Source organism: Vipera berus (genome assembly GCF_964194415.1).
Source record: "Vipera berus genome assembly, chromosome: 1".
Classification (NCBI taxonomy): domain Eukaryota; kingdom Metazoa; phylum Chordata; class Lepidosauria; order Squamata; family Viperidae; genus Vipera; species Vipera berus.
Window position 1 is genome coordinate 21,006,883 of NC_138202.1, and position 16,306 is coordinate 21,023,188.

Genomic DNA, 16,306 nt, shown 5'->3' on the forward strand with positions numbered 1-16,306 from the left:
CCTTATAGGCTATGGGGCTGCAGGAAGAAATATATAGAATAAACCACTGAAAACATCATATAGGAAATGGAAAACACAACCCAGGATATATGATAGGTAAAAATAAAGAAATCCCACCCACCAATGCACCAATTCCCTGCATTATGGGATGATAATAGTAGAAATCATGTATGACCTTGTCCATGGGTATTGGCATACTGTAACATTTATGCCCTTCTGTTCTAAGAGTGTAAGGAAGGTGTGCTGGATGTACATTCTGATGGGCTCTCTCTCTATATCTCCTGAAATCACTTGAGTTCCAGAACCTAACATTCTGTTTATTTTGTTGCTCAGTTGCTAAATTGTGTCTGACTCTTTGCAACCTCATGGACCGTAGCATACCATGTTCCTCTGTCCACCACTGCCTTCCAGAGTTTGCCCAGATTCATGTTCTTTCCCTTGATAACACTATCTGCCTTCCACTTCTCCCTTTGTCTTCCAGCTTTCCCAAGATCAAGGTCTTTCCCAATGAATCATCTCATCTCGTTTGGTGGATAAAGTATTTGAGCTTCAGCTTCAGCTTCAATATCTGTCCTTCCAAAGAACAGTCAGGGTTGATTTCCTTTAGGGTTGGTTGATTTGATCTCCTTGTACTCCAAAGGACTCTGAAGAGTCTTCTCCAACACCACAATTCCAAAACATCAGTTCTTCTGTTTACTGTCCAGAGCCAATACTCTAGAACTAATGCACTGTTTACAGTCATTTAAAGTTCAAAGTTATGTGAATTCCATTTCCCCAGAGGATAATACCTGGCTAACCACCTGTTATGAACCCCAATAAGATTATGTCAGACATGTGGCGCATCCTGGTGGCCAATATAGCGGAATATCAGGTTGGATTTGATGGTCTCAAGGATCTTTCTAAATCTATTATTTTCCTGTGCCCTAAATGCTGGGCAGAGAGGGAGGTTGCTTGCATCTCTCTTTTTTCCTTAATGCAATCAAAGCTACCTTCCCTCTGCACAAGATCATAAAACTTTGGAGAAAATAAAAGATTAAGTCTTTTGTAAGCCATGATGCTCATTCAGTGAGTAACATTTTTTCCAGCCTAATCAACATTGTGAGGTTGCTGTGAGGATAAAGATGATGGAGGTGAACCATGGAAATCATCATGCATTCCTTGGGGATGACATAAAATGTGATTAATTAAGACAAGTGTGAGCTGAAAAGGAGGACAACTATAAAAATCACCTTTATCCCCCTGGCTACTTTTGAAGGTAGGCAGTTCCTGCTGTTCATACTCTTTCTATGAAGCCTCAAGGGCCAATTTTTCACCATTCCTTTTAAATCATCTGCCTTGCAGTGGTGTCATCTTTCCTGACAACGTTTGGGATAATAAAGATAAGTAATGGGACAAGTTATAAAGTGGCAATATTAAGCACCAGTGAATTATAAAAAACTAATTCTATATAACAGGGAGCCCCCTCTAGTATCCTAGCTGGGTTTATTCTTGTTGATATAAAAAAGTCAGAATCTTGTTTAAGGATATATTCTGCTAAAGATTGTTTTTTTTTAAACTGGAAACTGAATGATCTAAATTAAATTAAGGATCTTAATTTAAGGATCTTAATTTTCACTTATGGGTAGATTCTCTCATCTCTCTCTCTCTCTCTCTCTCTTTCACACACACACACACACACACACACACACACACACACACACACACACAATCTATTTTAAACTTAAATTAATTAATGTTTTTATTTTGGAAATTTATACCTCTATACCTGCCTATAGCTATCACCAGTTGGATAGACAGACTTCACTTCCCAGAATTCCCTATATAGCCCAGCTTTCTATGGAATTTTGCACACTAAACTCCACAAACCAGGAGTCAACTCTACAAATGAGCATGGCTGCAGCCATTTTTCCTACTCATTTTTGGAGGGAGAGAGGTTGCCCAGGTGCTTCACTAGTGAAAATAATCTTTTGTCCCATGGGGACCAAGGTCATTGCCTCCTCCCAAGACTGCAGCCTGGGCACTGTGTAAAAAGCCCACCGAGAAGATGTATTGGAGAATGTAGTTGCTTGAATAGTTTTAGGGGTGGGATTTTTTAACTTTGTATTAGAGAAATGTTACGTGTGTCTCCAGACTTGGTTTCACTTTTGATGTGCCAATACTTTGTAACTAATAAACATGTTCTTTGAAGAATGTGCAAGCCTCAGAGTTCTGCTTTATTCATCTCTGTCGGAACCATGACACCAGGACAATATAGAAGTTGTGGAAGGATAATCTATATTCTAGATATCTCTACTAATGTCTAATAAATTCCTTGATTTTGTTTTAGGACAGATTATTTTATTTAAAAATAAAATCATGGCAAGATGGGATTTGGTAAAGCAAAACACCAGCTGGCAGCATGAGTCCTTCGGGAGAAGGGCGGTATAGAAATTCAATTAATAAAATAAAATAAATAAATCTTTATTTCCAACAGAGCTTTCAATCCCCACAGTTCTCATGGTAGATGGCTGCTGAAGCCCAATGCATTGATTGGAAGTGTGTCCACTTGTCCAGAAAAAAATAGAGGTCAGCTATGGTGTTAAAGAATATCCCAAGGCTTTTCTACACAGCTGCCTTTTTATCTTCTCCTCTCTTCTAGGAGGAGCAGAAAATCTAAATTTTGTTTCCTCTACACCACATCCTTATGGTGCACATGGAATCAACCTAGGTCGTGCAGCTCTCTATAGAGTTTAAACATGCAACATCCTAAGATCCGTGATAGATTTCCTCAGTTGAAATTCATACCCTGTTCAACATAATGTAGCACATAAAAAACCTAAATGGCACATACTATGCTATTTTCTCCAAGTAAATCTTGGAGAATCTTCCCTTTTCCTGTTGTACTCCAAATAATTGATTTAAAAAAAAAAACACTTGTCCTGTTTACTGCTAAATAATTTACTTTAAAAAAAATTCCTTGTAACTATGGGTTGAAAACTTGATTGTGACATATATCCATTAGGTGGCACCAAAGAGGTAAGGGTTTCTGTATCTCTTGCCTGCCCCCTAGTGATCATCAAGATTTGTACAGTTAAGTGAGTGGGTAAATCCTGCAAAAGAGCAGAAGCGCAAGAGATTATTTTTCATTTCCCCCCACAAATTTTCATTCTTTGAGAGAAGAAGAGAATTTTAGTGAGATTTGCATGGGTGGACTATCTGTCAGAACTCATTCTTTCCCTGTGAGGGGACCTATTTCATTTCTTCTTCAATTCTTTCTGAGGGTTCTGCCATTCTCTTGAGGGGGAGGGGGGAAGGCTCTATGGTATGTTTCTCTGCTCTGCTATAATGTATCCTTTCCATTGTTTCTACCAACTTGCTCTTTGAACTGTATCTCCCTTGATGTTACCTTGGGGTGAGAAAGGAATGTGCCTCTGGACATCTGGCTTATCTCTCACTGTGGAAAGGAAGGTGCAAAGACCCAACAACATCTTCACAAGCATGGGAACAGACTCCGTTATCAGCTCCTTTCCCACAGTGGACTTAACACCTGAGGATTGGGCCATTCAAGCTGACCAGATGAACTACTGGGGTGGGGTTTACTTGGGACTCTTTTAACCTATTGATCTGAGTGGGAAATCCTCAGATCTTGCCTACTATGCCTGCTATCAGCTTCTCCTAATAAAAGTTCCTTTTGAAATGAAACTGTTCCAAGAGTCCTGCTTTCTTGGGATGAGGTTTTGATATCACAGTTGACAAAATATATGATTGTTCTTCTTTCTTGTACAATCCTTTTTCCAATGAGCATCACACAACATTTCTCCAGTTTCCCCTTTTCCCACATTTTCATTACATTGCAAGACAGGATAAGCATTGTTTTTAAAATAGACTTATTATCCCTATTATGTAGGACCCTTGCACTTCAAAAAATATTAGAAAAATGTGTAGAATTCCCCATTTATTTTCTCTTACCATAGATTTCATGGAGAATGACAAATGGTCACATGAATCCTATTCTATTGTTAAAAAGGCTGTGTGTTTATGGGTAACTCAAGGTCCATTTTGGATATCTTCTGTAGACACAAAATTAATGGGGAGAGGAGTCACATCCATGCAGATCTGCAAGTTTGCATACACTCCAGCACTCATTTTTCTATCTGGATCCCAATTAATTTATTTTGGAGAGATAAAATATGCTCCTTTTCAGAGGCATCAATTTTTTCCAGTATTTGGAAAATAATAAACAAGCACACATAGCCAACCCACAAATAACTATAAATCCTGATACAGTTTACAAATATGCAAAGATATTACAGCAATCATCAGAGACATTATTGAATTAGAGTATTTTGCATTTTGAAAATGCATTATGGATTTATGTAAATTGCATTAGCATTATCTATTTGAAATTCTTTGCATTACAGCATTTGTCTTTCTATTATTTCTCTTTCTAAAATGCATTCATTTCACCTAGCTCTTAGGACAGAGACAGAAGAAGTTTCCCTTCCCTTCCCTTCCCTCCCTTCCTTAATTGGTTTGCTGCCAATCTACACCAATGATGCAAACCTATGACATGTGTGGAAAAGGTGATATTCCATGACATTTTGGGTGATATGCTAGTTTTCACCAACACCAGATAGTTATTATTGAAAGTGCTCCCTATTCTAACATGATTTTTGAAGGAGGCAGAGGGTGTTCTCTTGCATGGCCTCCAGACCCTCCAGAAGTTGTGTGATAAAAGTACATATTTTCAAGTGCCATAGAGGCTGAGCAAGAATGAGGTGTGCTCTTATGAGGACACTCGTCCTTCCAGAAATCACATGATTCTTGCACAACCTTCAGAGCCTCTGAAAACTACATGAAAATGGAACATGCTTTCATGGAGGCTGCAGAAGCCGCAGAAGAATATTCTCTCAAGGAGCTTAAAAATGATTGTCTTGTGTGACCCAGAGCTGCCTCAGGTAGGCCATATAGGCCTGTCAATTGGAATACTGTGGCATACATCGGATACTGGAGATCACAAATATGACTGGATTTTATTTTATTTTTTAAAAAATAAATGAATATGTAAAGAATTGTTTCTCTTTTGTTTAGGGGGTGGGGTTGACACTCTAAAAAAGCCAAGTTAGGCATTTTCCAATTTTTGACATACCTCGCTCAAAAGGTCCACCATCATTGGTCTACATCAACTTTAAGACTGTTTCTTACAAGCAATTTTTTTCCTGTGTCCTGCACTGACCGCAGTTCTGCTTCACGATTTGATTGAATCATTTACATTCCCCAGAATGGAAGAAAAAAATCATGTCCAGTTCCAATCTGGGAGAAAAGGTGCTGGAAATAACATGGAGGCTAGCTGCTTTGGAAAGAAGGTCTGCTTATTGATGAGCAGACCCAGCAATAGCATGCAATTCTGGGAGAGCTGACAAAATGGAATTGAGAGTAGGTAGGTTTTTATACAGAAGGGACGTGGTGGCTCAGTGGGTTAGGACACTGAGCTTGTCGATCAGAAGGTCAGCAGTTTGGTGGGTCAAATCCCGAGTGCCGCGTAGCAGAGTGAGCACCTGTTACTTGTCCCAGCTTCTGCCCACCTAGCAGTTCGAAAGCACGTAAAAATGCAAGTAGAAAAATAGGGACCACTACGGTGGGAAGGTAACAGCGTTCCGTGCTAGTCATGCCGGCCACATGACCACGGAGACGTCCTTGGACAAGTGCTGGCTCTTCGGCTTTGAAACGGAGATGAGCACCGGCCCCTAGAGTCGGAAACGACTAGCACGCATGTGCGGGGGAACCTTTACCTTTAACTTTAACTTACCTTTAGGTTTTTATACATTCTTTGTGGCTTTGTGTTTGAGATGCCTGTTGTGAAATGTACTTTGACTTGTGCTTGAGTGTGCCCTTTTAGTATTCTAATTATTGTTGTCTGACTCCCATTGTGGCTGGGAGGTCATGCCCTGTCCTTGGAGCTGGGTGGGGAATGTATATTTTAGGAGTCTTTGTTTTTCTAATCCCATCGGTTCCAGCCTTCTGTGGGAGCTGTGGGTGAAGGCATTTTGTTTAAGAATAGGGTGGCCCAGTCTTTTTGAATGGATTACAAAATCTCCATTTCTAAAGACTTCAGGCTTCTGCTTGAGGCTGTTTTTTCCTATTTCCGCCTTTAAGAATATGTTTCTCCTCTTCTCCTTTAGGGAAAATATAATATCTTGCCTCTTTCAATATTCCCCAAAATATTTCATTCTTGGGGGGGGGGGGAAACAGTTTGAAACTGGCCTGTAGTTTACTTTTACCTAATTTGAAACAAGAGGACATCATGAGCCAATCAGCAGTATCTCCAAATAAAGAAAGAGAGGGATTGAATTGCTAGGGAATTTGTCCGAAGCTGAGCTATGAAAAGTTCCCCTTCAGTGAAATTTGAGGAGGGGGACCAGCAGACAGTGTTTCTTACCTTCTTCCTACTGAAATAATCTTCTCCTGGAAATTTGAATAGTGTTCTCTAAAATGTGCAGGTTAAAAAAGTCAAGAAGATGGCCTCAACCATAAAAGGACCTGCCATGGCTTTGGCTGCCTTCTTGATTTTTTGATGCCCCTGTCATCCATCTTAATATGTAAGAAAGCAGAGAAAACAGAACTAATTTTTTTGGCAATACAGAATTATCTTTTTTTAATTTATAATATGTTATCGGGAAGGTGGTTCATGGATATTTAAAAAAAAAAAGATTTTATGTTGCAAACATGATGCTCTTCTTTCTACCACTTCTTTTGAGGCCTTATGGAAGATGTTGGTCCTGAAAATCAGAGTAATGGGATTTATAGAGTTAGGCCAGGCAGGGAAAGAAAAGGGAAGAAAAGAAAAGAAAAGAAAAGAAAAGAAAGAAAGAAAGAAAGAAAGAAAGAAAGAAAGAAAGAAAGAAAGAAAGAAAGAAAGGAGGGAAGAAGACAAATAAAAAATAAATGAAGGAAGGAAGGAAGGAAGAAAAAAGAAAGAAAGGAGGGAGGAAGGAAGGAAGGAAAGAGAGCTGCCTTAAGCCAAAGTTCCTCAAACTGTCTCCTTCTCTATCTACCCTTCATCCATTCTTCGCCCCCTGGCAACTCATGGAAAGTTTCTGTGCATCAACAGAAATTCATGTCTCTGGCAATTGGGATGAACTATGCCTGAGCTGCATTGCTCTGGCCAGCCCCTATTCATCAATGAAAGAGGACAGTAATGAGTCATATTTCACATTTGCATTAATGCTGACAAGATTGACCATCTCCTTCTGGCTTGTACATTGTAAAATGGCAGGAACAGCAAAGGTCAACTTGATGGCAATATTAGTAGCAGTGGGGAAGGTTGAAGTATCTCAGGCTGTTATGGTTTTCCTGGGCAGAATCCCAGAGGGGAAACTCTTGTATTCTTTCCATGGTTCTTGGAGTCCTACAGCCCGAGACATGTGCTCTAGTTAAGGATAATGTTAATTAAAAGTGAAAAGAGCTTGGTGCAAACAAACAAGTAAATAAATATGACCAACTAGAAGAGGTTGCTCAAGGTGTGCATTCTAGTTGTCCTGGAACTGGCATTGGAGAGTGGAATCTGACATTATTTCTTGGCCTAGCCAGGCCATTCTAAGTACTCTTTCAGAATGATTCTGCTGATTATAACATTTCCCCTTTCTTCTTCTCCTTCTCTTTTAAAACAAAATATTTTTGGGTCAGTGATGATGATGATGTTATCCATTCAGCCAAGTCCAACTCTCAACAATTCTATGGGCCAGGTCTCTCCACATCTTCCAGTTTTGCACTATTTCTTTGAGTTTTTCTGTGCTATGGCTGGTGTCAGCTTTGATGGTGTCCATCCTATTTGAGTTTCCTTTGAGTCTTCATGATAGTGAACAGGGGAAAAATTGGGGAAGAAGGAGAAAGAAAATACTCTTATTTCTTTGGTAAACAACAGGTTGAAAGAGTCTTCAGTCTGGAGAAAATAGAACAGAGATAGGGTTTGCTCTCCCTTACCTTTGGTTGTCAATACAATAAAAGATGGAAAAAGCTGGTGCTTCGGATCTGTATCTCCAATTTATATGATATCTTGCACTTCAATAAGGAATGCGGTGGCTCAGTGGGTTAGGATGCTGAGCTTGTCGATCAGAAGGTCGGCAGTTTGGCAGGTCGAATCCCAAGTGCCACGTAACAGAGTGAGCACCTGTTACTCATCCCAGCTTCTGCCAACCTAGCAGTTCGAAAGCACGTGAAAATGCAAGTAGAAAAATAGGGACCACTACGGTGGGAAGGTAACAGTGTTCCGTGCGCCTTTGGCATCTAGTCATGCCGGCCACATGACCACAGAGACATCCTCGGACAAGCGCTGGCTCTTCAGCTTTGAAAGGGAGATGAGCACCGGCCCCTAGAGTTGGAAACGACTAGCACGCATGTGCGTGGGAACCTTTACCTTTTTACCTTTTGCACTTCAATGTGCTATCATTTTGCTGCTCAACTTTTCCTTCTCAGATTAAACATATTTTTATAAGGGAAGATTGAAGGAAATGGATGTATTTATTCTTGGAATAAAAGGCTGGCTTAGGAGTCCTCTGCTCATCCTTGCTACTCGTATTTATTTATCACATTGTATAGTTGCCCCTCTCAACAAGAGAGTGACTGATTAATTGTTGCAATTAAAAAAACATTGAAAACAGTCACACTTATAAATAAGTATCAAAAGGCACACAAAACAAGGAAGGATACTATTAACTACAGTAAGGGAGCCATTACAAAATCTCCCTGGTGCTCTGGGATCTCCATACCTGTCTACATGGCTAGGTCTCAAGAGACAAGTGGAATACTGAGAGGGATGGCGGGGGAAAAAATTCTACAAGGCAAGTGTCACAACAGAGAAGGCACAGCTCCTGGAACCCACCAGATGTAATTCCCTGGCAAATGGGACTTTCAGCATGCCCTCTCTGCCAGACCTGATGGGAAGGCAGATGTAATCAGGGGGAAGAGGTGGTCCCTCAGATAACCCAACCCCATGCCATGAAGGGCTTCAAGGATCAAAACCAGTACCTTGAATTGGACCGGGAAACAATTGAATTATATAGAATCCTTCTGAATCTTTAAAGCATAATGCCCAGAGTTTATAATACTTCAGGTAGGGTTTGAACACTTTCTTATTCTGGAAAGTGATTGTAATATACACACATGCATACAATCACACACTGAAATGGTTTGGATGTCAGGAATACCAATTAGCTGGCATTTATATCTTTGTTCATGACAAAACATATAGCTTAGAAACTGAGAATGGTGAGCATCAAGAATGGTATTAATGGTGTTATTAGCTTACAAGATGTTTAGCAATCAATTCTCTCTCTCTCTCTCTCTCTCTCTCTCTCTCTCTCTCTCTCTCTCTCTCTCCCCTCCCCCCAGGAAAACTGAATCAATTCAGTCTCCATTAGAAGAACAGCTGACATAGAGAAGTTTTGATATGGAAATCTGGGTTTATTATCAGATTGTATGTAGCGGTTATATGTTTATTGCAAAAAGGATTTCAATTTTGTTCACCATCTATTCTAAGACAATCAGTAAAAAAAACCCTCAGATATGCTTCAAGCAGCTTTTGGAAAACAACAACTTTTTTATATTTAGCTTAAGGCAAACACTCTAATTAGAAATTCCAGATTTATAAATTGAAATTTATCCATCTGTTTGTTTTTCATGTACTATATTCTGTTTAATGTTTGGGATGAAAACTGGATTGCTTGTATGCATCGATCTTTCTGTGCTATTTCTCTTCTAGACCTGGGTTAATACAATTCAGGTATGCTAATACATGGGAGCTAAAAGTTCAAGAGCAACCATTATTCATGTCATGCTATTGAAGCTTTGTTTCTAAAAAGAGGGAAACTTTATCTCCAATCATGCAAACTTTTAAGAAAATTTAATAGTCAATCCAGTCATGGGTAATTTTAAGAAGCAGGACCATACTGTCTTTAACTTCTGTCAGAAATGAATTATGCTGGTCAAATATTTCAAGCAGCAAAAGGTGACTGTTTTTTTTTTTTACTTGCAGGGTAGTGATGGTGGTGTGTTTTCTTATTCTATTCTTTTTTCTTTGTATCTTTTTTTTTAAAAAAAATGTCTATTATTGTTTTAATTGTTGGGCTTAATTAATTTAATTTATTTTAATTTTATATTATCTTTTATATTGTATTTTATGTTGCCCTGTAAACCGCCCTGAGTCCTTTGGGAATAGGGCGGTATAGAAATCTAAATAAATAAATAAATAAATAAATAAATAAATAAATAAATAAATAAATAAATAAATAAATAAATAAATAAATAAATAAATAAATAAATAAATAAATAAATAAATATTGCTACAGCTTGGTAAATTGTTCAAACAACTAGAGTGGCATCTTATGTTAACTTGCCTCCCAGCCTACATGGCATCTAATAAATACTGCAGATTTTAAGGGATAATTTGTTCAGCTCCTGCACCTTTCATGTTTTCCATTTTGTTCTCTGAACAAATTCTTAATTATCTCTGAGCATCTGAAATGCTCAACAAATCTTCCAGTGACCGAGAATTATTTCTGTGCATAATGTGCAAACCTAATATCAGAGGAGGTTATCTAATATAATTATATTATATCTAATATAATATTGAGGAATATTGAAATTGTAGAACCACTTTTCAAATATCATACAGTAATGATTCTTAAATGTAAACATATTTTAATATTCCAAACATTTTGAGGTTTATGATAATCAGAGAATCACAAAGTATGGGTGGAGCAAATGAACAGCATCATCCTTCACTTTCCTTCTTTTTCTATTCTTCTCCCTTCCGTTACAAGAGATAATGGAATAGAAGTGATAATGGATAATTTTAGAGATCAGTTGAGGTTGGCTGGGTGTATTTGCTCAGGACTGGAAGAATAAAGAAACACCACTAGATGAAGAGATAATCAAGAAGATATTGGACTGTGCTGAAATGAACAGACTTACATTGAGGATCAAAGAGAAAGAAGATAGATAATATTTTCCAACATGGAATTTATTTATCAATGATTGGAAAAAAAGGGTAGAGACTAAGAATGCAACTTGTATTATTAAGCAAATAAATTAACCCAGACAACACAATGTTTATTAAACACTTATCAAATGTAATAATAGAAAATTAATAAAAAAATTGAAAAAAAGGACAGAGAATGTTTTGCAACATTTCTGAGCATGTATCTTCATTTTGTCTATGGCAAAAAACCCCACAATCATAATATACTGGTGATTTCTAGAAGGGGAGCTGAAATAGCTACAAGCCACCCTTCCACTTTAAAGACATGAACCCAAGAATCCAGAAAGGATGAGACAGGATGTCTTTCATAGAAGCTACATACAAACCTCCCAAATAAAGCTAATTTACTGGGTTTCAAGTATACCAGGATATTCCAGAAATAATTTGACTAATTTTTTGGGATCACATAAGTTCCACAAGTTTTGAATTGCTGCAGAAAACTCATGAGGAAATGCCCTGTATATTGAATGAGGAGGAAGAAAACAGTGTTCCATTTTGTACACCCCAATTATTAGGCAGAAAACTACCAGAGGAGTCCCTTTAAGAGTGCATCATATTCAGTACATCACCATTGGTCATGTGTGTTGGAGGAAGGTTGTGTAATACTTTAATTTATATATGCAACCCATAGTCCTAAAACTCTAGTCTAGTAGAATCCTATTTATGTAGTCCTTGAACGTCCTCATCTTCTTACCAAAAATTGATGGAACAGTTTCCTGTCATTGTAGATGAAAAATGCCCTCCATAATCTACCATGAATTTTAAAATAGACTTCATGTAACTTTTTTAAATTACCAAATACCCAAGAAAAATAAAGCAAAATCTGAGCCCACCCTTTTGCCCTCTTTGGACAACTGTGCAGCCATCAGCCTACCTTCACTTTAGAAGAAAACAAAGAGACCCACAATTTGTCAGATCAAGTGATACACAAGCCCATACACTCCTAATTGACACATTACTTAGCCTACTTCTTTCCTGCTGCCATTAATGGTGGAAAACTAGCAATTTGTGTTATTGTGCTTGTTCCAAGAGTATAATGAAGTTGGCTCATATTCTGGCAGACTTTTCTAAATGTAGTGATAATCCTGTGCAAAAACTCAACCACCCGACACTCTACTCAAACACAACTTTATGCAAAAAAACACAAAAAAAACCCCACCAAAAACACTCAAACACAAACACACATGAATGTTCAGATTATCTCACTGGGGCAATTGAAGAAATATTATTGAGTAACAAGATAGCGAATACAAAAGGCAGATTAAGAGTAAGAAAGAAATGAGTTAGATTTTTGGAAAAACAAGTATATGAGTACAGAGTGAGGTGAGTGTAGGTTCGTTGAGAATTCAGGCTGTAACTACTGTACAAATGCTTGGATAGACCAGGAGTAAACTCAATAAACAGGACATCACAGACTGCATATAAAGCAAGACAACTCTTGTGGGTAAAGAACATGCAAAGAAAGGATGCAAAGAAAAATAAATGCATTTATATAGCAGATATTTCTCTGGCTAAAGAAAGGTACTATGGCTGAGAGACAGAAAATATAAAATTAAGTGACTGTGTTTCCAGACCTACCCATTGGTTTACCTATTACCATAGTTAAACCATAGTTAAGTGGTTGCATGTCATGCAGAACAATAAACATTCTGAAGCTGGGTGCTCACAAAAACCTTTTCTGTGTGGCATTTGCCCTCTGGAACATCATCTCTTTAGATACTGGATTGGTTCTACAACTCTGCTAGCCTTCCACAGGGTCCTGAAGACCTGATTTTGTGCTTGAGGCCTGGTCTGTTTCCTGATGATCTTGAGTTTCTAAAAAAGAATGGGTCATCATGTGTGAAAAAAACAACACACTCATTCAGCTAGGTACCTACACCTCTGTATTCATCCACAAAGGTTAAACTCATGGAAACAATTCCTCTCTACTTCATCCCAATTTTGCTTGATGAAGTGCAAAGTTTACTACTATAAGGAGTCATGTCTGTAGTGATTCCCCAAGTGATCAGTTTGTTGGGTAAATAAACAAAGCTTTCACAGAGCTTGCTAATTACAGCAATTGGTATAATTTAGGTAAAGCAGAGTGATGGCCTTTATTGAACCTCTTCTTGGAGCGATTAAGGGAGATCAATGAAGCTTCACATTGCATTTCCTTGGGGAGTGCTAGTTGGGGCAGAGTGGGTGGGGTGGAGGAATTTCTCTCTTCCCTCTACTTGGCTGAATTCTTCTTTTCTTTTCCTTTCCTTGGGGGGGGTAATGTGTGCAAGCAAAATGACCCTGCAGATTGATGGATTGAAATAGAATCTTCTTTATTGTTATTGTCCTACTTCATGGAGAAAAAAGTCATTGACTGAGATGGGCAGCCATAGAAATGAATGAACGAATGAAAATGAATGAATGAATGAGTGAGTGAGTGAATGAATGAATATATAAGGTGGTGCATAATTGAACCATGTGGCACTTTGGATTCAGTCTCCCAAAAATGCTTCATAGTGTGCAGGAATGCAAATGGTATACCTGCCCATAATATTTTAAGGAAGCCATGTCATTTGGCTCAGTCTTTAATAAGAAAGCATATGATATTCCATGGGACAATTGAAAAGAAAAGAATGAAGGGGCAGGACTGAAGATTGGGAGATTGATTTCACTCTTGTTTCAATCAGATTTGTTCGTCACTCTTCTCCAGAAGAACTTTCTCTTTTACTGTTCATCTCCTAGAATGTCTTGAACATCAGAGGTCTCCCCAAGATCTACTGACAATCTGCAGAGGTATGACCCAATATAATATTCCTGAATACTCCTCCAGGAATAATATATTCCTGAAGCTCTGATGCACAGTTCAACTGTGGTCTTAATCAGAGCCTGGAATGAGGAAAAGTAACAACATGCTGTTCCTCATTCCAGACTGATTAAGACTGTTATATTGCAAGCCTGGACTGCGTGGACAGCATGGATGACTCGGACAACAGGTTACAGCATCAGATCACTGTTTATTGAATGGACACGCCGGACTAGGAACAAAGGCCACTGTTGGTCCTTCTTATACACCTAGCCAGGTGAACCTGGGACCAATTTCCTTGTCTGGATTTCCCGCCATGGACTATCCAGCCAATCCGGATAGAGTATGTCGCCACCTGGTGGTGTCAGTGGCTCAATGCTGTAAGAACTCTATATACATAACACCCCTTCCCCCCATAAGTAATAAAGACACAACAATTGACAACATACAAATGTATATCTGATTATTTGGACACGACTAGATCCTAAGTGACCCTTGCCTCAAAACCTCACAAACTCCTCTAGATACGCCGGTGGCCTATGAGTCCTGGCGGACTGTTTCACTGTTTGCTCCTTGTTCATGTCAACCAGATCCACAATTTGGTCATCTGTTTCGCCCTGATCCCATGTCCTATTGACCCCCTCATCTTTTTGGGCCTGGGCCTGTTGTTGCTCTGCCCAACCAACACTTCTTGGTAAATATCTACTGTCAGTGTGTTCTTCCACCTCCCCCCGACCCAAAGGAAATGAGAAAGATGGTTGGTCATGTTGAGTTGCTTGAGATTTTTCAGGGGCCCGCCTCCTCAATTGATCTAGATGTCTCTGACCTGGCGGCCCTCCTCCACCTCTACAACATATGATACAGGACCCGTTTTATCAACCACCACCCCTTGAATCCACATGTGCCCAGGACCATAGTTCCTGACCCAAACCATATCACCTATGTGCAGTTCTCTAGGAGTGTCGGGTTGCTCCATTTGTGCAGCCACTCTGTCCGGGTGAAGTCTGTCCAACTTAGTGATAAGGCGACGTCCCCAACGTAACTCAGCAGGACTCTTTCCCATTGAAGTGCACGGAGTGCTGTGTTGTGCTAAGAGGAATTGAGCCAACCTTTGGTGCCAGTCTCCTCTGATGATGCGCCTCAATGCGTCCTTAGTCGTTCTCACCATTCGTTCTGCTAGGCCATTAGACGACGGGTGGAAGGGCACAGATGTGACATGCCTAAACAATTTGGCCCTGGTGAATGCCTGGAAATCAGCAGATGTGAATTGTGGGCCATTGTCAGAGACTAACACATCAGGTAAACCATGAGTTCCAAATAGTCCCCTGAGCACCTGGATAGTCTTTGCTGTAGTCATACTAGCAACAGGAACTACTTCTAGCCATTTTGAATGACTGTCCACTACCACCAAAAACAGCTGACCTTGAAAAGGACTCGCATAATCGATGTGTACCCTTGACCACGGAGTATGAGTCGGTTCCCACTTGTGTACGGGGGCTTACGGCTGTTCAGGCCTTGACCTTTGGCATGTATAGCACCCAGCTATCTGCCACCATAAGTAACTTCGAGCTAGTGCCTTCATCCTGACTATGCCTGGGTGACCCTCATGTAGCGACTGCAAGACTCTCTCCCACAATTTCTCTGGGATGATAACTCTACTACCCCACAACAGCCATCCCTTATGAGAAGACAACTCATGCCTTCTCATGAAATATGCCTGAAAATCTGGGCCAGGACTCTTTTCTTGCCACCTGGATGCCACCCACTTTAGGACTCTGCACAGTACCTTGTCCGCCATGGTGCCAGCAGCAATGTCCTTCACCTGAAGTGGACAATCTGGTAGATCTTGGATGGCTAGGATCTGCTCCGCAGGTGCTGGGTCTGGATCAGTGATCATTAATGGTAATCTGCTTAATGCATCAGCGTGGCCCATACTCTTCCCTAGTCCCGCCATGGACTATCCAGCCAATCCGGATAGAGTATGTCGCCACCTGGTGGTGTCAGTGGCTCAATGCTGTAAGAACTCTATATACATAACAAAGACCACAATTGAACTGTGCACCAGAGCTTCAAGAATGACCCTCAGATTCCCTCTGGAATTGATCAAGAGTCCATCAGACATCTGAGATAGCCAATTAACTAGGTTCTTCCTCTCTGCATGCATAGGAGGAAGTGTCTGAAGAGAACTTCGAGGCTAAAAGAGAATGAACTGATTAGGTTCCCAAACTACAAATTGTGGCTCCATTGTCCCAAGATAAAACAGGTACAGTGTTTGATGCGAGTTGGGCCCATGATAGTTTTGCTGGGTCAGGTAGGAAAGCCACCACTCAGTGGGGAAGCTGGTACATTCCCATCTGATCGCTATTGTCCAACCTAATCAGGGTTTCATATTTAATTATCAGTAGGGCAGTTTCTTTAAAAGTTATCAATATCTCTCATGTTCCAACAGTCATCCTACTATTTCTACCCTACCATAGTCATTCTGCTGTCACTCTATTACCCTTACCCTG